The following is a 23,759-nucleotide window of genomic DNA, read 5'->3' on the forward strand; positions in this document are numbered from 1 at the left end:
GAATACTCGGAGAAAAATAGGTATTCTCATGATATCTTCTCTTTCCTTCATATTTATCCTTTTCTCGGGCATTGACGTCTTTCATTTTTGTTCCATGAACAGTTCCATGTTCATTCTAAACTATATTTTCTCATTTTCAGGTCTCCATATGCTCAGTCAAATCTCCATAACTGTAAATCAACACTAAGAGCACTGGATAGTTAAGGTCAAGGAGACTCTCACAAAGGATCCAGGTATGTTAGAGGTATTGAACAAGGGGTGGAGTGGGGCTCACCTGCCAGTACAAAGAGGACATGAATTTGATTTTGCCAAATTCTATTTCCTTAATGATTCTGGAAAAGAATAATATTAGATGTGATGATATGGATTTACCATGGAAGGCAGTGCTGTCAGCTGTCACTTGATGTCAATATTTAATTAATTTTGATCGTGGGAAATTGCTGCTGCCCATTGGAATCAAAGTTTCTTTTATCCAGATTGAAAGCAGCATCAGGCTATGGGTGTGACAAGGGCAATTTATACACAAAGCAAATATCATCAGTAGATTCCCTCCTAGGGCCTGTGACCTTCCTTACCGGATTTTTAGGCAGATTTTCACTGTAATCTATGGATTTTTTTTCCTGTGGAGCTTGAAACAGAAAACCTGTTACCCACAGATAGTCTTGCCAGTATCATAAAAATTTCTGGGGCTGGTGAGATGGCTGAGTGGGTAAGAGCACCCGACTGCTCTTCCAAAGGTCCAGAGTTCAAATCCCAGCAACCACATGGTGGCTAACAACCATCCGTAACGAGATCTGGCGCCCTCTTCTGGAGTGTCTGAAGACAGCTACAGTGTACTTACATATAATAAATAAATAAAAATCTTAAAAAAAAAAAAAAAAATTCCATGCCTTGTCTGGCAGATTCAGATTGTAGCAAGCAGGTTGCAAACCTGAGTAAGACATTGATAACTCTGCTTCCTGCCCCAATTTCCCTCGCAGTTTTTGTCACTATGGAAATTACCACCAGGGTGTGTAAGATGTCTGCTGAGAGTGAATGGTCTGATATGAGGTGGTTTTCTCCAGAAGGTCTACTTGCTTTCTGAATCACCTATTCTGTCCACTCTAAATGTTTTTCTGTCCTTGACCTGTGTTCTTATTGATGTTCTGTGTTGCATTAATCCCCATTAGAGTGGAATAATTATTTTTGACCTTCTCTGTACTGATTGCTTTAGTTTTGAGTCTGCTTCCCTTATTTCTGAGGTATGTTTCTTCTCTTCTATCCTTGAGAGCTTTCATACTGAGCAGTGTCTACTTTTTACCACAGGGCTGTATAAGTAAGTTTCATTCTCCTACTGTCACTGTAATTTGGGAGGATTCCTGCCTATATGTATTAACCTAGGCCCAGTCATGTAAGCTTCTAGTCTCCATACAGTATTATCTAGGCCTAGTGTGTTTTCAGCCTCTGAAATTTGCTGCTGAATAAGCTCCCCCTTTCTCTCTCTCTCTCTCTCTTTCTTTTTTTTTGGGGGGGGGGGGTTTCGAGACAGGGTTTCTCTGTATAAGCCCTGGCTGTCCTGGAACTCACTTTGTAGACCAGGCTGGCCTTGAACTCAGTAATCCATCTGCCTCTGCCTCCCAAGTGCTGGGATTAAAGGCATGCGCCACCATGCCCAGCCTCTCTCTTTCTTTCTTTCTTTCTTTCTTTCTTTCTTTCTTTCTTTCTTTCTTTCTTTCTTTCTTTCTTTCTTTCTTTTATTTTTTTTAAAGAGAACAACTTTATTCTTTATTAAGATACCATGCTAGAAGTTATGAAGGATTTTTTGGAACACATTTGGAAAATAGAGTAGCTTTAGTTTAATAACTTGCACTGCAGAGAAAATTGTTAAAGAAATTCATATCAAAGTCCAAGTATTAGTTCAATGTCCCGTATTTGATTCCATGATCTTCATAGGCGGGTCTTCTGCAATAGAATATGCTCCTATACATCCGAGATATTTAAGGTTTCTTGATTTTTCCTTACCATTACTCCTCTGCAAGCTTCTGGTGTAATCCCACATAGCAAGTCAGTCTTCATTGTAACAGGTCAGGACCGGCCTCGACCCCTTTTCCCTGCCTGTGGCCTCTTTGTTGTTGGGCACCTCCTCTCGCACCGCGAATGCCTCTTGCTGATCCAGGGCCTCCTCTCTGTGAATAACCGGCTCTACCACGGGGAGGAGCAGCCCCACGACCTCTGGATGGAGCAGCACCCCTTGCTCCTCTACCACCCCTTCCTCTAGCTCCAACTTGAAAATCTTCATAACCATAGTATGGATCTTCATATCCACCACGATAGTTATGGTAACCATAACCATAATAATCATAATAAACTTCGTATCCATAATAATCTGGAGGATATCCATAGCCACCTCTACCTCCACGCCCTCGACCTCTTGTTGGGGGAGGCATATGAGGTGGACCATAATAGTAGTAATCATCGTACATTTGATTCTTTGCTGCTTGCCTCTGAGCTTTTCTTTCTTTCCTCTTCTGATCTGGTGGCTTAGCAAAAACAATTTCAATATTTTCTCCCTCCAAGTCTTTACCATTCATATCTTCCATAGCCTTGACAGCACCATCTCTCTCATCAAAATGAATGAAAGCATAATCTTTTAGCTTCTTTACTCGTTCCAGTTTCCCAAACTGACTAAACGACTTTTCTAAAACTTCTTCTGTTACCGTGTTGGCAAGGTTACGTACAAACAGCACTTTCACCTTTGCCATCACTTCAGGATCAGGATGTTCAATAGGATCAGCCCACTCAACAGTTCCAACATTTCCCCAGACTTTGACTTTACCACTCATTAGCCTACGTCTTGCCTGGGCAGCTGTTTTGTGATCTTCATATTCAAGAAAGCAAAAGCCTCTGTTTTTTTTTCTTGTCATCAGGTTGGTGGTATAAAATGACATATGTGAGACCCTCTGTCACTTTGCTAAATTCCTCAAGAATCTGTTCCTTGGTTTTACTCTTAGGAATCGAGCCCACAAAAAGCTCACACAAAAAGTTGGCAACTGAGATGCAGACACCAATGTGCTTCCCGGAACGAATTTCATGATTATTATACAGTTTAACTGTTTTTATACAGTTTTGTGCTGCTTCTTTTGTACAAAAAGTGACAAACGCATAACCTCTGTTGAGACCAGTGAGCGGATCCATCATTAAACGAAGATCCCATATAGGTCCAGCTTTCTCAAATAATGGAAGAAGCTCATCCTCAAACAGATCTCTGGGGATCTTCCCCACAAATATCTCAGTGCCAACAGAAGGCTGCTGACCTGAATAAACGGAATCTGGAGGTGGTCCTCCATACTTCCTCTGACCTGTAGTCACATCAAGTGTGTAGCCTGTTCTTTCCAAAAGTGCCTTAATCTTTGCCTCATCTGGTCCTTTACTAGAGTCTGCTACTTTGGTCCCCTGTTTTTCTCTCTGCCTGTAAGTCTTCATGACAACACATAAAAAGGCACTTTTGTTCTGAACATGAGAGAGATCACTGTCTTTAAACTGTTGAAGCACTGCCAATGCGCCTTCTTCATTGAACTCTTTTAAAGCTTCGATAGCTCTTTCATCTAAATCACTATGTGCAACTAGCCCTCCCCGCGGGGCTGGGGCCGAGGAATCCTGTCCGACGGGTCCGCTGGCGAGGAACGTGTGCTCACTGCTCCCTGTGTCCGGCGCGAGTGGAGCTGTTGTAAAACCGCGGCCGAAGCTCACGCCGCTGGCAGCAAACCTGATCCAGTTCCACTCGCCTCCGAACGCGCTCCCGGTGCGCGCGCGCCCCCGCGTGACCCCCCTTCCCTCCCATCCCTGGCGCGTCCGCTTCTCTCCCTCACTCCCTCAGCTCAGCCCCTGCCCTCCCACAGCTCCTCCTTCTCCCCTCGCCACCTCGCTAGCCGCCCTGTCCTCTCGGCCTTCGTCCTTCCTTCCCTGCACCTCCTCCCCCAGCTTCCCCACTCCCGTCCGCGGCTGCTCACACACGAGTGGCCGCCCTTTTTCCTCTCTGGCTCTCTCTGGCTTCACGCCCTCCCTCGCTAGCTCTCTCTCGGCCCCGTCCCCAGTCCCTGCCCAGTCGCTCTATCTCCTTTTTTTTGGTTTTTCGAGACAGGGTTTCTCAGTGTAGCCCTGGCTGTCCTGGAACTCACTCTGTAGACCAGGCTGGCCTCGAACTCAGAAATCTATCTGCCTCTGCCTCCCAAGTGCTGGGATTAAAGGCGTGCGCCACCAAGCCTGGCAAGCTCCCCCTTTCTTATTCCTTCTCAATGCTTAACTAGCTGATTCAACTCGGTTTTTCCAGCTCAAACTCCTCTCCAAGCTGAGTTCTTCTCTCAGACACTGGATTGTTCCACTTGGCCTTAAATGAACTGTAGAAATCTTTCTCATCTTCTGGCTCCTTCTCTTTCTCCTGCTCATTCTGTCTTTACCTGTTCCTAGCATGTTCTCTCTTCAGCCTGATTCTGTAAAACTCTCAGAACTCACGTGCAGTGTCCTAGTACATCCAGCTCTGGTCTAGTCTGGCAGCAACATTGTGGGGAAGCTGTGCAGAGTAGGTCCAGAGAAGTTGTGTGAAAGGCAGCCTGCAACAGAGTTGGAGGAGTGGTTCCTGCTGGGGAGGGTGGGCCTCCTGCATGAATAGATAAGTTTTAGAAAAAGACAAAATAAAAACAAAGAATCAATCAATCAAAAAATCAGTCAATGAATTAAATAAGCAAGCAAGGAGGCAAAAATCTAAACCAACAAAAATTGCTCTGAAGAACTGGGAAGCTAATTAATTAAAAAGTCCTGAAGGAGGTGGGCTTAGAAGAACAGCAGGAAGCTGCTGAGTATTGGGCGGGTCCAGAAGGAGTGGCTCTGAGGAACCCAGAGGAAGTGACTGGAATTTCCGCCATTCCAGCATTCTCAATGTATCTTGGCTGCCTCGTGGTCAGGAAGTCATGGAGGGAGACTAGTGCCTAGTGTGTGCGGAACCTGAAAACTTCCTTAATCTGCAGTTGCTGTGCTGGCCTCCTAGGATATTCAGCAGCTGGTCCTGTCACCTGCCAGATCAGAGGTGCTGTTGGGCTGGGAAATGGGTAGGAGCGGGACAGGCCTGTGGATCAGGGGTGCATTTTCTGTTGCCCCCCTTACAATTCTGTTGTGGATATCTTACCATTATCAGGAAGTTTGAGTTACTGTGAATTGAGTTTATGGTGATGTTTTAATTAATTTTATGGTTGCCAGAATATTTTTCTAAAACAACCCTGTAGATCCTTGGCCCTTTCTGTACTTTGTATACTGGGAGGGTTGTCTTTGTAAAGGCCTTAATAAAGCTCCTCGGATTCAAATTCGTTCATGCTTTCTTAACTCCCCTGTTCCTCCATTTGCCATTTAATTTCCCTTTCTCCAAGGAACTTAGTAGGCATCCCGAGAGAGCTTTGTAGATATTTGTCATATGGGGACCAGTACAGATTTGATTGAATTAGAAAATATACCTTATAAAGCACCATCATATGGCTGTAAATATTAACATTAACGAAGCAAAGTTATAGTCTCCGTTAGCTGAACACAGAGGTATACGCATAGTTTGATGTAAATACATCATTGAGAAATGTGTCTACATATGCTTTGTTATTAATGTCATACCTTAGGTTTGAATAAAACATGAAGACAGGATTGCAGCAAGGTACTTGTGATGAGAAATTTCCTTAAGGAAATGAGGAGAACATAGGATATGAAAATTGAATTCAATAGGTGGTTATAAATACAAAAGAAAAGAAAAGAAAGAAGACCCTGAAAAGAAAATGCAGTAAGGTGAATAATAATCATTCATAGAGAATGTGTGTTAGACAGATTATCAGACTTGAAGATATATAGTAGGTTCTGTTAACCCTGAGTGTCACCAGAGAAAATCCAATTCCACCATGTGGGCCAGCTTTATCAAATAATACATCGTGACCAAGAGATAGACTTTGGTCACATGCTACAGGCATTTTATAGGCAACTGTAGTTTCCTATGAGGCTTTATTATTTTCCTAAGACATGCAACCCGCAGCACTTCAAGAAGATACCTGGTTCTTGTGCTGGTGGTGAGGTTATTTTTGAGGTTTCAGTGTGAGGGAGAAAGCATTCAGAGATATCTGGTTGGGTCCAGACTGAACCAGGCCATCAGGTGTGGGAAGGGGAATTGAGGATGTGTTGGAGGATAGAGGGGCAGGACTAGAGATAACCAGCAGCCAAGAAAGCACCTATCAAACTATGACTTAATTGATATGTTAACAGATACCCCAGGTAGCCATTCTTCCTGAATTCCTTTCATTTTTCCAAGGTTCTGCCCATTGTGCTGTGCGGTGATGATTTCAGGAGTAGATATTTTAATAAGTGGAAAATTTACTATGGATTTTTTTCTTTTCTTTTCTTTTTTTTTTTTTTTTTTTGGTTTTTGTTTTTTTCGAGACAGGATTTCTCTGTGTAGCCCTGGCTGTCCTGGAACTCACTTTGTAGACCAGGCTGGCCTCGAACTCAGAAATCTGCCTGCCTCTGCCTCCCAAGTGCTGGGATTAAAGGCGTGCCACCACCAGGCTTTTACTATGGATTAAGACAAAATTAGACAACATCTTTTGAATAATTTTGATCACTTACTTACTGGATTACTGTCTGGATTCTGGGTCAGAATAATTTTCTTCCAGTCTTCCCTCTTCCTCTTCTGTATTGCTTGGAAAAAGATGCTGTATGTGTGTTAACTGTGGCTGACTCTCACATCTTTAGGGTAAACTGGAATACTCGGAGAAAAATAGGTATTCTCATGATATCTTCTCTTTCCTTCATATTTATCCTTTTCTCGGGCATTGACGTCTTTCATTTTTGTTCCATGAACAGTTCCATGTTCATTCTAAACTATATTTTCTCATTTTCAGGTCTCCATATGCTCAGTCAAATCTCCATAACTGTAAATCAACACTAAGAGCACTGGATAGTTAAGGTCAAGGAGACTCTCACAAAGGATCCAGGTATGTTAGAGGTATTGAACAAGGGGTGGAGTGGGGCTCACCTGCCAGTACAAAGAGGACATGAATTTGATTTTGCCAAATTCTATTTCCTTAATGATTCTGGAAAAGAATAATATTAGATGTGATGATATGGATTTACCATGGAAGGCAGTGCTGTCAGCTGTCACTTGATGTCAATATTTAATTAATTTTGATCGTGGGAAATTGCTGCTGCCCATTGGAATCAAAGTTTCTTTTATCCAGATTGAAAGCAGCATCAGGCTATGGGTGTGACAAGGGCAATTTATACACAAAGCAAATATCATCAGTAGATTCCCTCCTAGGGCCTGTGACCTTCCTTACCGGATTTTTAGGCAGATTTTCACTGTAATCTATGGATTTTTTTTCCTGTGGAGCTTGAAACAGAAAACCTGTTACCCACAGATAGTCTTGCCAGTATCATAAAAATTTCTGGGGCTGGTGAGATGGCTGAGTGGGTAAGAGCACCCGACTGCTCTTCCAAAGGTCCAGAGTTCAAATCCCAGCAACCACATGGTGGCTAACAACCATCCGTAACGAGATCTGGCGCCCTCTTCTGGAGTGTCTGAAGACAGCTACAGTGTACTTACATATAATAAATAAATAAAAATCTTAAAAAAAAAAAAAAAAAATTCCATGCCTTGTCTGGCAGATTCAGATTGTAGCAAGCAGGTTGCAAACCTGAGTAAGACATTGATAACTCTGCTTCCTGCCCCAATTTCCCTCGCAGTTTTTGTCACTATGGAAATTACCACCAGGGTGTGTAAGATGTCTGCTGAGAGTGAATGGTCTGATATGAGGTGGTTTTCTCCAGAAGGTCTACTTGCTTTCTGAATCACCTATTCTGTCCACTCTAAATGTTTTTCTGTCCTTGACCTGTGTTCTTATTGATGTTCTGTGTTGCATTAATCCCCATTAGAGTGGAATAATTATTTTTGACCTTCTCTGTACTGATTGCTTTAGTTTTGAGTCTGCTTCCCTTATTTCTGAGGTATGTTTCTTCTCTTCTATCCTTGAGAGCTTTCATACTGAGCAGTGTCTACTTTTTACCACAGGGCTGTATAAGTAAGTTTCATTCTCCTACTGTCACTGTAATTTGGGAGGATTCCTGCCTATATGTATTAACCTAGGCCCAGTCATGTAAGCTTCTAGTCTCCATACAGTATTATCTAGGCCTAGTGTGTTTTCAGCCTCTGAAATTTGCTGCTGAATAAGCTCCCCCTTTCTCTCTCTCTCTCTCTCTTTCTTTTTTTTTGGGGGGGGGGGGTTTCGAGACAGGGTTTCTCTGTATAAGCCCTGGCTGTCCTGGAACTCACTTTGTAGACCAGGCTGGCCTTGAACTCAGTAATCCATCTGCCTCTGCCTCCCAAGTGCTGGGATTAAAGGCATGCGCCACCATGCCCAGCCTCTCTCTTTCTTTCTTTCTTTCTTTCTTTCTTTCTTTCTTTCTTTCTTTCTTTCTTTCTTTCTTTCTTTCTTTTATTTTTTTTAAAGAGAACAACTTTATTCTTTATTAAGATACCATGCTAGAAGTTATGAAGGATTTTTTGGAACACATTTGGAAAATAGAGTAGCTTTAGTTTAATAACTTGCACTGCAGAGAAAATTGTTAAAGAAATTCATATCAAAGTCCAAGTATTAGTTCAATGTCCCGTATTTGATTCCATGATCTTCATAGGCGGGTCTTCTGCAATAGAATATGCTCCTATACATCCGAGATATTTAAGGTTTCTTGATTTTTCCTTACCATTACTCCTCTGCAAGCTTCTGGTGTAATCCCACATAGCAAGTCAGTCTTCATTGTAACAGGTCAGGACCGGCCTCGACCCCTTTTCCCTGCCTGTGGCCTCTTTGTTGTTGGGCACCTCCTCTCGCACCGCGAATGCCTCTTGCTGATCCAGGGCCTCCTCTCTGTGAATAACCGGCTCTACCACGGGGAGGAGCAGCCCCACGACCTCTGGATGGAGCAGCACCCCTTGCTCCTCTACCACCCCTTCCTCTAGCTCCAACTTGAAAATCTTCATAACCATAGTATGGATCTTCATATCCACCACGATAGTTATGGTAACCATAACCATAATAATCATAATAAACTTCGTATCCATAATAATCTGGAGGATATCCATAGCCACCTCTACCTCCACGCCCTCGACCTCTTGTTGGGGGAGGCATATGAGGTGGACCATAATAGTAGTAATCATCGTACATTTGATTCTTTGCTGCTTGCCTCTGAGCTTTTCTTTCTTTCCTCTTCTGATCTGGTGGCTTAGCAAAAACAATTTCAATATTTTCTCCCTCCAAGTCTTTACCATTCATATCTTCCATAGCCTTGACAGCACCATCTCTCTCATCAAAATGAATGAAAGCATAATCTTTTAGCTTCTTTACTCGTTCCAGTTTCCCAAACTGACTAAACGACTTTTCTAAAACTTCTTCTGTTACCGTGTTGGCAAGGTTACGTACAAACAGCACTTTCACCTTTGCCATCACTTCAGGATCAGGATGTTCAATAGGATCAGCCCACTCAACAGTTCCAACATTTCCCCAGACTTTGACTTTACCACTCATTAGCCTACGTCTTGCCTGGGCAGCTGTTTTGTGATCTTCATATTCAAGAAAGCAAAAGCCTCTGTTTTTTTTTCTTGTCATCAGGTTGGTGGTATAAAATGACATATGTGAGACCCTCTGTCACTTTGCTAAATTCCTCAAGAATCTGTTCCTTGGTTTTACTCTTAGGAATCGAGCCCACAAAAAGCTCACACAAAAAGTTGGCAACTGAGATGCAGACACCAATGTGCTTCCCGGAACGAATTTCATGATTATTATACAGTTTAACTGTTTTTATACAGTTTTGTGCTGCTTCTTTTGTACAAAAAGTGACAAACGCATAACCTCTGTTGAGACCAGTGAGCGGATCCATCATTAAACGAAGATCCCATATAGGTCCAGCTTTCTCAAATAATGGAAGAAGCTCATCCTCAAACAGATCTCTGGGGATCTTCCCCACAAATATCTCAGTGCCAACAGAAGGCTGCTGACCTGAATAAACGGAATCTGGAGGTGGTCCTCCATACTTCCTCTGACCTGTAGTCACATCAAGTGTGTAGCCTGTTCTTTCCAAAAGTGCCTTAATCTTTGCCTCATCTGGTCCTTTACTAGAGTCTGCTACTTTGGTCCCCTGTTTTTCTCTCTGCCTGTAAGTCTTCATGACAACACATAAAAAGGCACTTTTGTTCTGAACATGAGAGAGATCACTGTCTTTAAACTGTTGAAGCACTGCCAATGCGCCTTCTTCATTGAACTCTTTTAAAGCTTCGATAGCTCTTTCATCTAAATCACTATGTGCAACTAGCCCTCCCCGCGGGGCTGGGGCCGAGGAATCCTGTCCGACGGGTCCGCTGGCGAGGAACGTGTGCTCACTGCTCCCTGTGTCCGGCGCGAGTGGAGCTGTTGTAAAACCGCGGCCGAAGCTCACGCCGCTGGCAGCAAACCTGATCCAGTTCCACTCGCCTCCGAACGCGCTCCCGGTGCGCGCGCGCCCCCGCGTGACCCCCCTTCCCTCCCATCCCTGGCGCGTCCGCTTCTCTCCCTCACTCCCTCAGCTCAGCCCCTGCCCTCCCACAGCTCCTCCTTCTCCCCTCGCCACCTCGCTAGCCGCCCTGTCCTCTCGGCCTTCGTCCTTCCTTCCCTGCACCTCCTCCCCCAGCTTCCCCACTCCCGTCCGCGGCTGCTCACACACGAGTGGCCGCCCTTTTTCCTCTCTGGCTCTCTCTGGCTTCACGCCCTCCCTCGCTAGCTCTCTCTCGGCCCCGTCCCCAGTCCCTGCCCAGTCGCTCTATCTCCTTTTTTTTGGTTTTTCGAGACAGGGTTTCTCAGTGTAGCCCTGGCTGTCCTGGAACTCACTCTGTAGACCAGGCTGGCCTCGAACTCAGAAATCTATCTGCCTCTGCCTCCCAAGTGCTGGGATTAAAGGCGTGCGCCACCAAGCCTGGCAAGCTCCCCCTTTCTTATTCCTTCTCAATGCTTAACTAGCTGATTCAACTCGGTTTTTCCAGCTCAAACTCCTCTCCAAGCTGAGTTCTTCTCTCAGACACTGGATTGTTCCACTTGGCCTTAAATGAACTGTAGAAATCTTTCTCATCTTCTGGCTCCTTCTCTTTCTCCTGCTCATTCTGTCTTTACCTGTTCCTAGCATGTTCTCTCTTCAGCCTGATTCTGTAAAACTCTCAGAACTTACGTGCAGTGTCCTAGTACATCCAGCTCTGGTCTAGTCTGGCAGCAACATTGTGGGGAAGCTGTGCAGAGTAGGTCCAGAGAAGTTGTGTGAAAGGCAGCCTGCAACAGAGTTGGAGGAGTGGTTCCTGCTGGGGAGGGTGGGCTTCATGCATGATTAAATAAGTTTAAGAAAAAGACAAAATAAAAACAAAGAACCAACCAATCAATCAATGAATTCCGTAAGCAAGCAAGCAAAAATCCAAAACAATAAAAAATGCTGTGAAGAAATGGGAAGCTAATTAATTAAAAGGTCCTGAAGTAGGTGGGCTTAGAAGAATTGCAGGAAGCTGCTGAATATTGGGCGGGTTCAGAAGGAGGGGCTCTGAGGAGCCAGGCAGAAATGACAGGAAGTCCCGCCTTTTCAGCATTCTCCTTGTACCTTGGCTGCCTCGTGGTCCGGAAGTCCTGGAGGGAGACTCGTGCCTAGTATTTGCAGAACCTGAAAACTTCCTTAAGCTGCAGTTGCTGTGCTGGCCTCCTAGGATATTCAGCATCTGGTCCTGTAGCCTTCCAGGTCAGAGGAGCTGTTGGGCTGGTAAATGGGCAGGAGCAGGGCAGGCTTGTGGAGCAGGGGTGCATTTTCTGTCGCTACTCTTCACAATTCTGTTGTGGATATCTTACCATTGTCAGGAAGTTTGAGTTCCTGTGAATTGAGTTTATGGTGATGTTTTAATCAATTTTCTGGTTGCCAGAATATTTTTCTAAAGTATCCCTGTAGATCCTTGGCTGCATCTGGAGTTTGTATACTGGGAGGTTTGTCTTTGCAAAAGCCTTTATAAAGCTCCTGTAATTCAAATTCGTTCATGCTTTCTTAACTCCCCTGTTCCTCCATTTGCCATTTCATTTCCCTTTCTCCAGGGAACTGAGTAGGCATCCTCAGAGAGCTTTGTAGATATTTGTCATATGGCGATCGGTGGAGATTTGATTGAATTAGAAAATTTACGTTAGCCGGGCGTGGTGGCGCACGCCTTTAATCCCAGCACTCGGGAGGCAGAGGCAGGTGGATTTCTGAGTTCAAGGCCAGCCTGGTCTACAGAGTGAGTTCCAGGACAGCCAGAGCTACACAGAGAAACCCTGTCTCGAAAAACCAAAAAAAAAAAAAAAAAAAAAAAAAAAAAAAAAGAAAATTTACGTTATAAAGCACCATCATATGGCTGTAAATATTAACATTAACCTAACAAAGTTATAGTCTCCGTTAGTTTCACATTGAGGCATATGCACTCTTTGATGTAAATACAGCATTCAGTGATGCGTCTTAGTGAAAGATTTCACTAAGAATATTAGATGTGATGATATGGATTTCCCATGGTAGGCAGCGCTGTCAGCTGTCACTTCATGTCAATATTTAATTAATTTTGATGCTGGGAAATTGCTGTTGCCCATTGAAATCAAAGTTTCTTTTACTCAGACTGAAATCAGCATCAGTTAATGTGTTTGAAAAGGGCCATTTACACATGAAGCAGATCTCAATCCTGGATTCCCTCCCAGGGCCTGTGACCTTCCTTATTGGATTTTAGCCAGATTCTCTGTTTAGTCTATGTATGTTTTTCCTGAGGAGCCAGCCTCAGCTTGAACAGGAAAGCCTTTTGTTACCCACAGATAGCCTTGCCACTATGATATTGGCGGCCATGCCTTGCCTGGCAGATTGAGATTGTAGCACACAGGATACAAATCTGGGTATGGCCATTGATAACTCTGCCTCCTGCCCCAGTTTGCATAGCAGTTTCTGGACACTGAATGCTACCACCAGAGAGTCCATCCACAATATTTGTTGACAGAGTGGATGGTCTGATCTGAGTTGTTCTTCTCCAGAAGATGCACTTGCTTTCTGAATCACATCTTCGGTCCAGTCTACATGATTTTAAGTCCTTGAATTGCGTTCACACTGATGCAGTTTGTTTAATTTGGCCTTATTATATTGTGGATACCAATAAGAGCTTGCTGACAGGAGGCTGATATAGCTGTCTCCTGAGAGGCTCTATTAGTGCCTGACAAATACAGAAGTGGATGCTCACAGTCATCCATTGGACAGTGCAGAGGGTCCCCAATGAAAGAGCTAGAGAAATTACCCAGAGACCTGATGGGATTTACAGCCCCATAGTAGGAACAACAATAGGAACTAACCAGTATCCCTAGAGCTCCCTGAAACTAAACCACCAACCAAAACACAAAACAAAAAACCAAAACCCAAAACAACAACAACAACAAAAAAAACCAAACAAAACATATTGTGGGACTCATGGCTCTAGCTGCATATGTAGGTGATGATGGCCTAGTCGATCATCAATGGGAGGAGAGGCCCTTGGACCTGTGAAAGGTCTATGCCAGAGTATAGGGGAACACTAGGTCCAGGAAACAGGAGAGGATGGGTTCTTTAGAATGGGGAGGGGGAGAAGTTAGAGGATTTTTGGAGAGGATTCTAGGAAAGGGATTAACATTTGAAATGTAAATAAAGAAAATAATACAAAATGGAAAAAAAAGGATGGAATAATGACTTTCCTGCCTTTTCTGGACTGTTTGGTTTAGTTTCAAGTCTCTTTCCATTTGTTTTCTGAGGTGTGTTTCTTCTCTTCTTACATTCTAGAAAGCTTTTATAGTGAGTGGTATTAGATTTTCCACAGGATCTTAAAAGTAACTTGTATTTTCCTATTATAATTGTTGTCTGGTAGGCTTACTGCCTCCGTCTACTTACCTTGGCCTAGTCCTGGAAGCCTCTAGCCCCCAAACAATCTTATCTGGTCATAGAGTGTTTTCACCCTCAGAAATTTCCTGCTGAATAAGCTCCCGCTTTGTTTGTTCATTTCAACTCTTGTTTTTTTTTTTTTTTTGTTTTTTTTTTTTTGGTTTCAAGACAGGGTTTCTCTGTGTAGAGTCCTGGGTGCCCTGGAACTCATTCTGCAGACCAGGCTGCCCTCGAACTGAGAAATATGCTGGGATTAAAGGCATGTGCCACCACTGCCTGACCTCATTTCAACTCTTAACTGTCTCGTTCAACTCGCTGTTCAGGCTCAAACTACTCTCCCAGGTGACTCATTCAGCCTGGTTCTTCTCTCAGACACAGAATTGCTCTGCTTGGCCTTAAATTAACTGTAGCAATCTTTTTTAAATCTTCTGGCTCCTTCTCTTTCTCCTGCTCATTCTGTCTTTACCTGTGCCTAGCATGTTCTCTCTTCAGCCTGAGTCTGTAAAACTCTCCCAGTAAAACTGTGTCCTTTTCCTTCTCTGTGGCTGTACTCTCTCAACTGTACTGTACTGCTGCCCATGCACTCTACTGTATTCCTTTACCATTCTCTTCTTCCTGTACTGTCTTTCTCTTCCTCAAGTAGCTTACCCCTCGTCTCTCACCTGAGGAGTGTTGGACATATCCTGTCTCTAAGATCTTTCTCTAATATTTCACATGTTCTGCCATTCAATTTGACAATACTTTAAAAATGCGAACCTCCTTTTTCTTAGTAAATGTACTTTTGTTGTTTGGGATTGACGCGAATCCTAAAGGCTTGCTTGTATTCCAACCACAGTGAGGAAAGTTGTGTGCCTTGTACTGGACCAAACCCTAAGTCGGAACAGCCTTGAATATCCCTATACAATACGATGTCATTTTAGTTTGACAGAATTCTTCTTCCTGGACTGAAAACCAAGATCCACAAATAATAGACTTAATTATGTAGATAGCTGTGTTATCTATTCTGACTTTTACCAAAATTTTTATTGTGAACTTCTTTGATGATTGGTCAATGAAAATCTGTTCTTTGTGAGATTGCATTCCTTAGCATTTGCAATCTAGAAGCAATCACTCGGGCATTGTGAGTGGCAAAATATGCTTCATATTTTTCTCCATTCCTTGTATGGGAGAGAGCTTTACTATGTTGTACATGAGGAATATTTCCTACTTTTCTTGTATTCATTCATTCATTCTTCACAATAAATGTCGTATTTCCTAAGTTCTCATGAAAATTTTATGTCTTATTCTTTTGTGCATATTTTCATTAGTTTATTTTCTATGTAGTTTTTTGAGTAAAAAAGGTGTCTTAATATATTACTATGTTCAAATGTATGTTTTACACTGTCAATAGTTGTAGCCACTTTTCTGGATTTCACATTAAAGTTGCCAGTTATTTTCTCTCAGGGCTTGAAAAATATGATTCCATGTTCTTCTGATTTCAATGTATGGATAAATATTTAGTACTACTGTATGCTAATATAATCATCTCTTTTAATGGTAAGGGATAGGAAAAGACAGCTTAGGGGGGCGTGGTGGCGCACGCCTTTAATCCCAGCACTTGGGAGGCAGAGGCAGGCGGATTTCTGAGTTCGAGGCCAGCCTGGTCTACAAAGTGAGTTCCAGGACAGCCAGGACTATACAGAGAAACCCTGTATCAAAAAAACCAAAAAAAAAAAAAAAAGACAGCTTTAAAGAGATAAACATTGTTACAGCACTTAGATGTGACAATAGGAAGATACAAGTGGGAGTACAGGAATCCAATATTTAAGAGACTTTCCTAGGAAATGCTAGACTAGAATGCGATGGCCTTCTAGTACTCAAGAGTCCCAATGTCTGAACACTGCATGTTGCTATTTGAATTTATCTACTTTGAAAAGGTTGTGAAAGCCGGGCGTGGTGGCGCATGCCTGTAATCCCAGCACTCGGGAGGCAGAGGCAGGGGGATTTCTGAGTTCGAGTCCAGCCTGGTCTACAGAGTGAGTTCCAGGACAGCCAGGGCTACACAGAGAAACCCTGTCTCGAAAAAAACCAACCAAAAAAAAAAAAAAAAAGAAAGAAAGAAAGAAAGAAAGAAAGGTTGTGAAGAAACAAGTGATAGTAAACTGACTGGAAGGCTCAAGCCTGTGGAATTGTGTCTATTCAGAATCAGGTATGTAAATGAGGAAATGTCAGTGGCAAGATTTAAAGTCGAAGCCCTAGTGTTCATATTGACTTCATGGTGGAAGTAGGTAAACCCATAGGTTATTCTTCCCATTCTAGAATGAGCTCTTGTTCAGTCTCCATGAAATGGAAGATGTGCTTTTCCTGTTATACAATTAGACAAAACAATTCCAGGACACACATTTATTTTATGTATTTCTTCCTTTTGAATTTAAAGTATAACATCTGTCACTGGAGCAGGAATTTATGGTCTGTTGCTGGTAGAAATGACAACGATACTCAGCCTGTATGTCACAGGTAAGAGTCATGAAGTGACATACTTTGAAAAATGTCCTCATTTCTCCCTGAAAATTCATGTGTTCCTATGCCCATTTTTATTACACACTTGATGCTGTCTGCAAATGCCCAGGGCATCAAGTTTTGAGTATTGTAAATTTATGACAGCAATGTATTTTTCCCTGCATCTCCAATTTCTGTTTTACAGAAATTCCTGTTGTCAGTAAATTTTCCATCACAAGGATTAGGGATTATATTTATTTCATGTATATTACAATTGTTAGAATATTCACAGAGAAACATTCTGGTAGAGGATTTGCATTACCTGGTTTCTTTGGTATTGCAGATATTACAGAGTTCCTAGAGTTTACTCTAATCTGTGCTAACTAAATCTCCTAGTGCTTGCATTTTCAGGTGAATGGCCTTTGCACAGGAAGTGTCCCAGAGTGCTTACACAGTTACCATCTCTTCTATCTCTGTCTCATCCCTTGTTATTCATGTTTTCATCCTATCCTTGTGTTTCATGTATGTTCTGAGGAAGGTTTTGGATGGGTATCCATGCTGTCATATATTCATAATTCCATGTTCCATGGTAAATGACAGCATGGGTTTCTATAACTCCACTTCCTCCTTCTTTTACAGTCTTGCCTTTACCCCACTGCTGGCTTTTTATTCAGCTCTCTCTGAATTGGCAGTTTTCCTTTACAAACCATGTTTGTCTGACTTAGGCTGAAAGCCTCAACAATTTAAATGTATTTCCATATTTCTACATATAGCAGTATGTCAGTTATAAATTCACTTTTCAGACTGTGATCTTTAGAGCAACTTTTGACCAGCTTCCAGTGCCATGTCTGTATTTCCTTTGTAGGTTGACCTCAGTTCAAGCCAGTAAAGTTTCTGTTACCTACCTGTCACTACTGCGCTGGTCAACATACATTGATAGGTTGGTATTACAGCACAAAGGTCAGCATCTAGGGAGAACCATTAATGACAATTTACACCCATCAACCTACAGAGCCCCCTTTAGCAGTTTGTATGCTAAACCAGCATATCCAAGATCCTTTTAGGCACTGAGTGGTCTTCTCACTTATCAGATTATTCTTTAGGAATGTATAAATCCAAATCATATATTTTTTTTTTGTATTTTTCTTGTATTATTCTATAGCATGTTAAGTGTTTTATCAGATTGGATTATTTTCTTGGGATACTTGCATGTCTTGAGTTGAAGAATTATATTTCTTGAAATTTGAGAAAAATTGTCTTCCTCATATCCTTATTTGAACACTGAAAACATTCTAAGTCTTACTTGCTCTGTGCAAGCACTGCTGTACTGTGATAAGTTATTGTGGAGGCTTTGCACATCCTTGTTTGTCTACTGAGTAGAGTAGAATGATGACAGCTGTCTTCAGTGTGTGTAGGGATAGGCTTAGGATGTTGGCTATTATCCTCATTAGACTCAGTAATGTTCCTTCTGTTCCACATTCTTCAGAGCTTTCATAGTGATCCACTGTGATATTTTGCCCTAGGCCTTTCATAGCTATATTGACATATATCTATCAGTGAGCTTTCTCCCACTGATTGTACATAATTTATGCCTTGAGTTGTTTGGTTTGTGCTTGTTGAAACAGTTTTGAGTCACTGTCATGAAATCAAGTTGAGTTTACTTTCTGCATCTATTAGAGAGAAACATTTTAAAACTTACACTGGCACACCCATACTGTTATTTTCTATGTGCATGTTTTTGTGGTCATTTGCTTTTGGACCCAGGTAAGGTCAACTTTGTATGATGACTATACCATATTCCCCTACTTTCTGTGTTCTGCACTTTCTGGTCAAATTTCTTGTGGGTTTTTTCAGAAGAAATTTGTGAATTTGGTGTAGCATTTGGTTATTCCTGAGAAAGTGCTAGAAGGAACACTGAGAGCCTGGGTTTCTGCACTTGATTATTCCCTGGCCTAGTGTTTATTGTTCCTAGGAAATCAATATTTCCCTTGTCAATTCTCATTCATTTTCTGACATTCCATGGTACTCGATAATCTGCTTTTTCTCATCGTCAATCTATACTTCTGAGGCCGGGGTGTTGAAAGAGATCATTCATATACCTGTTAAATGCCAAGAGAAATATTTGACAGTAGAGAAATATAAGGTCAATGAAATACATAAAAAGGACTAAATATTTACTGATATCATGGTTATGACAACTTTCTTCAGTAATAGTATCTCCATGTTCAGAATGAATTCTTTTTTTTTTTTTTTTTTTAGTTTATCGAGACAGGGTTTCACTGTGTAGCCCTGGTTGTCTTGGAACTCACTCTGTAGACCGGGCTGGTCTTGAACTCAGAGATCCACCTACCTCTCCCTCCCGAGTGCTGGGATTAAAGGCGTGTGCTACCATGCCTGGCCCAAGTGAATTCTTATGCTTTTATTAATGCATAAACATATTTATGTATTTGTGCATACATGTGTTTGTATGTGTATTGGTATGTATGCCAGGAGACCATTATCACACTTTCTGTCTTTCATGTGAACCTACCTACAAGAGTGGTGGCCAGAGATGAAATCTGTAACAGCTAGGTTCCGAAGATTGTCATTGTATTCATATTTATTACTGATTGGGAACCTGAGAACTACCTGGAACAATGCCACAATGCAGATCCATGCTTATTCAGGAAGATGTTCCAACTGTGATAGTATTTTAACAGATTGATATAATGAGGGAATCGTTCCAAGGACATTACCCTCAAATGATTCATTTTATCCCTGTGTATATATATTCTCCCTGGCAGCCATCAGTGAGTTTCTACCATGTCTCCTCCTTGATTTTGTATGTCAATATATTTTATGCAATATGCTCTCAGCATAAAATATATTCATAGTAACACTATTCATAAAATTGCATATAGAAGTTATATACAAGTCAATTGTCATTTTTACACTAAAGACCCTTAACTTGATTTTTTAAATAAAGTTTCTAAAATTTTCTCTGCACCCCATCCCATCCCTCCTCCCCACCCTACCAAGAGGATGTCCCCACACCTCACCATTCCACCAGGCCTCCCCAATCCCTGGCACTTCAAGTCTCTGGAGGATTAGGTGAATGTTCTTTCACTGAGGTCAGACCAGGGAGTCATCCACTGTTTATTTGTCATGTTCATCATATCAGCTGCTGTATATGTCCCGGTTGTTGGGCCCTTTTCTGAGAGATCTTGGGGGGGTCCAGTTCAGTTGAGACTGCTGGCATATGGATGGGGCCACCCTCCTCCTCAGCTTCTTCTGGCCTTTCCCCAATTCAACCACAGGGGTCATTGGCTTCCATCCATTGGTTGGGTGCTAGAATCTGCATCTGACTCACCTGCTTGTTGAACCTCTTAGAGGGCAGCCATGCCAAGCTCCTGTCTATAAGCACACCACAGTATGAATAACAGTGTCACTGCCCTTTGCCTCCCCCTTGATATGGATCCTAATTTGGGCCTGTCCATGGACCTCCTTTCTCTCATGTACTTCTGCAGTTTTGTCCCTGGATATCCTTCAAACCGGAACAATTCTGGATCAGAGGTTTTGTGTATAGGATTGCAACTCCATCACTCCACTTGATGCCTGCCCCTCCACTGGAGGTGGACTCTACAAGTTCCCCCTCTCCACTGTAGAGCACTTTATCCAAGGTCTCTCCCTTTGAGTCCTGGGAGTCTCTCACCTCCTAGGTCTTTGGAACATGTGAGATGGACCTCCACAGCCTACCTCCTGAGGCTGTCTATTTCCATTTTTTTAAACTGGTTCTCGGGGCTTCTGTCCTCCCCCCATACCTCATAATGCCTTATCATGTTTCCCCTTCCCCTCTCTGTCCCTGCTCCCAATCAGGTCCCTCCCTCCTTCTTCCCCCATGACTGCTTTCTTCTCTCCCAAGTGGGATTGAGACATCCTCACTAGGTTCCTTGAGCATTTAACCCTTTTTAATTATTTACGTTGTATTATATACTTTTTTTGGCTTATATCCATTTATTAGTGTGTACATACTATGCATGTCCTTTTTGGTTCTGAGTTACCTCACTCAGGATGGAATTTTCTAGTTCAATCCATTTTCCTCCAAACCTCCTGATGTCATTGTTCTTAATAGATGAATAATATTCCATTGTGTGAATGAATCATGTTTAAGTATCGATTCTTCCATTGTGGAGCATATGGGTTGTTTCCAGCTCCTGGCTATCACAAATAAGGCCATTCTGAACATAGTGGAACACAAGCCTCTGTGTCATGGTGGAGCATCTTTTGTGTATATACCTAAGAGTGGTATAGCTGGGTGTTAAGGTATATCTATTTCCAATTTTCTGAGGAATTTCCAGATGGATTTCCAGAATGTTGACCAGTTTGCAATTCCACAAGCAATGGAGGATTGGTCCTCTTTCTCCACATCCTGGCCAACATGTGCTGTCACCCGAGTTTTTTGTTTTTTGTTTAAGATTTATTTATTTATTATATGTAAGTACACTGTAGATGTCCTCAGATACTCCAGAAAAGGGCATCAGATTTCATTAAGGATGGTTGTGAGCCACCATGTGGTTGCTGGGATTTGAACTCGGGACCTTCGGAAGTGCAGTCGGCATTCTTAACCACTGAGCCATCTCGCCAGCCTGTCACCCGTGTTTTTGATCTTAGCCATTCTGATTGGTGGAAGGTGGAATCTCAGTGTTGCTTTGATTTATATTTTTCTGATCATTAAGGACTTTGAATATTGCTTTTGAAGTTTCTCAGCCTTCCACAGTTGTTCCATTGTGGATTCTCTGTTTAGGTATCTACCCCATTATTTGATTGGGTTGTTTGGTTTCTTGGTGGTTAGCTTCTTGAGTCCTTTATATATATTGGATATTAGCCCTGTATCAAGTGTGGGGATAGAGAAGAATTTTTTCCCAATCTGTAGGTTGCACTTTGTCCTATTTACTATGAACTTTGACTTACAAAAGCTTTCTAGTTTCATGAGGTCCCATTTGTCAATTCGTGATCTTAGAGCCTGAGCCATTGGAGTTCTTTTTGGAAATTTCCTCCTGTGACAGTAAGTTTGAGGCTCTTTCCCATTTTATCTTCTTTTTTTTTTTAAGATTTTATTTATTATATCTAAGTACACTGTAGCTATCTTCAGATACACCAGAAGAGGGCGTCAGATCTCATTATGGGTGGTTGTGAGCCACCATGTGGTTGCTGGGATTTGAATTCAGGGCCTTTGGAAGAGCAGTCGGTGCTCTTAACTTCCGAGCCATCTCTCCAGTCACCCCCCACCTTTATCTTCTATTTCCTTGATTGCATCTTGTTTTATGTTGAGTTCCTTGATCCACTTGAACTTGAGCTTTGTGCAAGGTGACAAATGTGGATCTATTTTCATTTTTCTACATACAGACTGCTTGTTAGACCAGCACTGTTTATTGAAGATGATTTCTTTTTTCCATTATATATTTTTGGCTTCTTTGTCAAAGATCAATTGTCTGTAAGTGTGTGGTTTAATTTCTGGGCTTTAAGTTCTATCCATTGATCAATCTGTCTGTCTCTGTACCAGTACATGCAGTTTTTATCCCTATTGCTCTGTAGTAACCTATAACGTTTATAAAAAGAAATGAAGTGCACTGTTTTTTAAACATAGCAGCTCCTATGTAGTTTGCTTGTGTGTGCTTTCTGGTTGCTAAATCTAGATATAGAGGCTAGTTTTAAGTGAGAAATTACCTTTCTGTTTTTCAACTCCTTCACAGACTAAGTTTGGCTGCCTGGAAATATCTCTGTGGATAGATCTTGTACACATAGGTGTGTCTTGCTCTAGCTCCTGAATCCTGGTGTTAAAGATGTGTCCCATGATACCTGGACCTAACATTTTCCTCATTAGAACTTGATCTATTCTAGGTTGTTCTTGGACTTTGAAACTTGCCTGCATTTTCAAACTCAAACCAGAATCTTAAGTGGGTCAAATTTTGTCTGAGATCATCACTCTCTCACTTCCTGGTACTCCTTTATTCCTCACACCATGAGTCTTGTTTTTTAAACCATCCCTTCCCCTTTACTGACTCATTAGTGTAGCTACCTCTGTAATTTTAGGTACTTGGAGCCCCTTATACACATCATATTGCATGTTCATATTTTGCATAGTTGAGGAATGTTGGGCAGTGGGTGCGGGGAATTAAAGGGGAATCCCCTGTCTCACCAGAGCTCCAGTGCTCTGGGCAAGTGGACAGCACTCTCTATGAGGCCCAGTTGGGTGTCTGGTTGTGGGAAGCCATGGGTCTCCAGTCTGCAGGGGTAGAGAGGGAGCAGTTTGTTGTCTCTGGGCCTCACAGAGGCCACAGACAACAGGACCTCTGTCATGGACATCCCAGATGTCACTGTATGTTGTGGAAGAGCTGAGAACAAAGTGAGGGCCCTGGGGATAACTGGGTCATCCTGGGGTCTGAAGGGAGAAGGGAGCAGGGGTATAAGGCACTCAGTGTTTCCCAGGATGTGAGAGTCTTTAGTCTTGTCTGGTGACTGGAAACACTGAGAGGCTTTGCTGCTGGAGGTGACACGTGGCTCTTTAGGGTCAGGCCTATTCCAATCATTGAAGAACAGCGGGTCTTGATGAGCAGAGAGATGGTCCCTGGTTTTAAAGTGTTTACTGTAGAAAGTCAGAAAGAGGAAGAAGAGTAGGGAAGTAGAAGCCAGCCATGGCCATGTGGAGAGAGGGAGGAGAGGATAGGGAGGAGGAGAGCTAGAGATGAGAATTAAGAGATTTAAGAGCTTAAGGAGAGAGAGAGGAGGGGCCAAACAGCCCCTTTTATAGCGGGCTGGGTTATCTACCTAGCTGTTGCAGTATACTGTGGGGAGCATACTTGGCTATTGTCAGGTAACTGTGAGGGTGCAGTTTAGCCAGAATGCCAGGGACTTGGGACATTGTCAATATGACAGATAGTCACAGGATTATTGAGTTGTGGGTTCCGTGTTGTCAGACACCTGTGTCTGGGAACGTAGCTCACTGTTCTATCCCTTGTAGAGTTTTCTACTGGGTCTCCAAAGTAAGCTTTGCTCAATTAGAACACAGGCTGCCTTTCACAGTCCCACAGAGAAAAGCTCTAAAGAATAGCTTTTATTTTAAATTATATAATCTTCAACTCATGTTTTCATAGTTCTTTCCCACAGCCTTAAGGGCTGACCTGAAGGCCATAGCATTACCATTTTTCTGAGGAATAACAGACAAATTTTTGCTTCATGGAATCTTACTGTTTCTGGTTATGTAGACATAAACCTTGGCAGGGAGAACATTCCCCAATAACATAGGCAGGGAGTACAAGCCTTATGCC

At 42.4% G+C, this 23,759-nt stretch overlaps 2 pseudogenes; both read right to left on the minus strand.

Moving 5' to 3' along the window:
- Positions 1-1,940: 1,940 nt before the first annotated feature.
- On the minus strand, positions 1,941-3,638 carry LOC147004140 (heterogeneous nuclear ribonucleoprotein Q pseudogene; annotated as a pseudogene).
- Positions 3,639-8,702: 5,064 nt separating this feature from the next.
- LOC147004141 (heterogeneous nuclear ribonucleoprotein Q pseudogene) lies at positions 8,703-10,400 on the minus strand (annotated as a pseudogene).
- Positions 10,401-23,759: the final 13,359 nt, after the last annotated feature.

This window comes from Mus caroli, unplaced genomic scaffold (genome assembly GCF_978045245.1).
Source record: "Mus caroli unplaced genomic scaffold, Mus_caroli_1 scaffold_6, whole genome shotgun sequence".
Taxonomy (NCBI): Eukaryota; Metazoa; Chordata; class Mammalia; order Rodentia; family Muridae; genus Mus; species Mus caroli.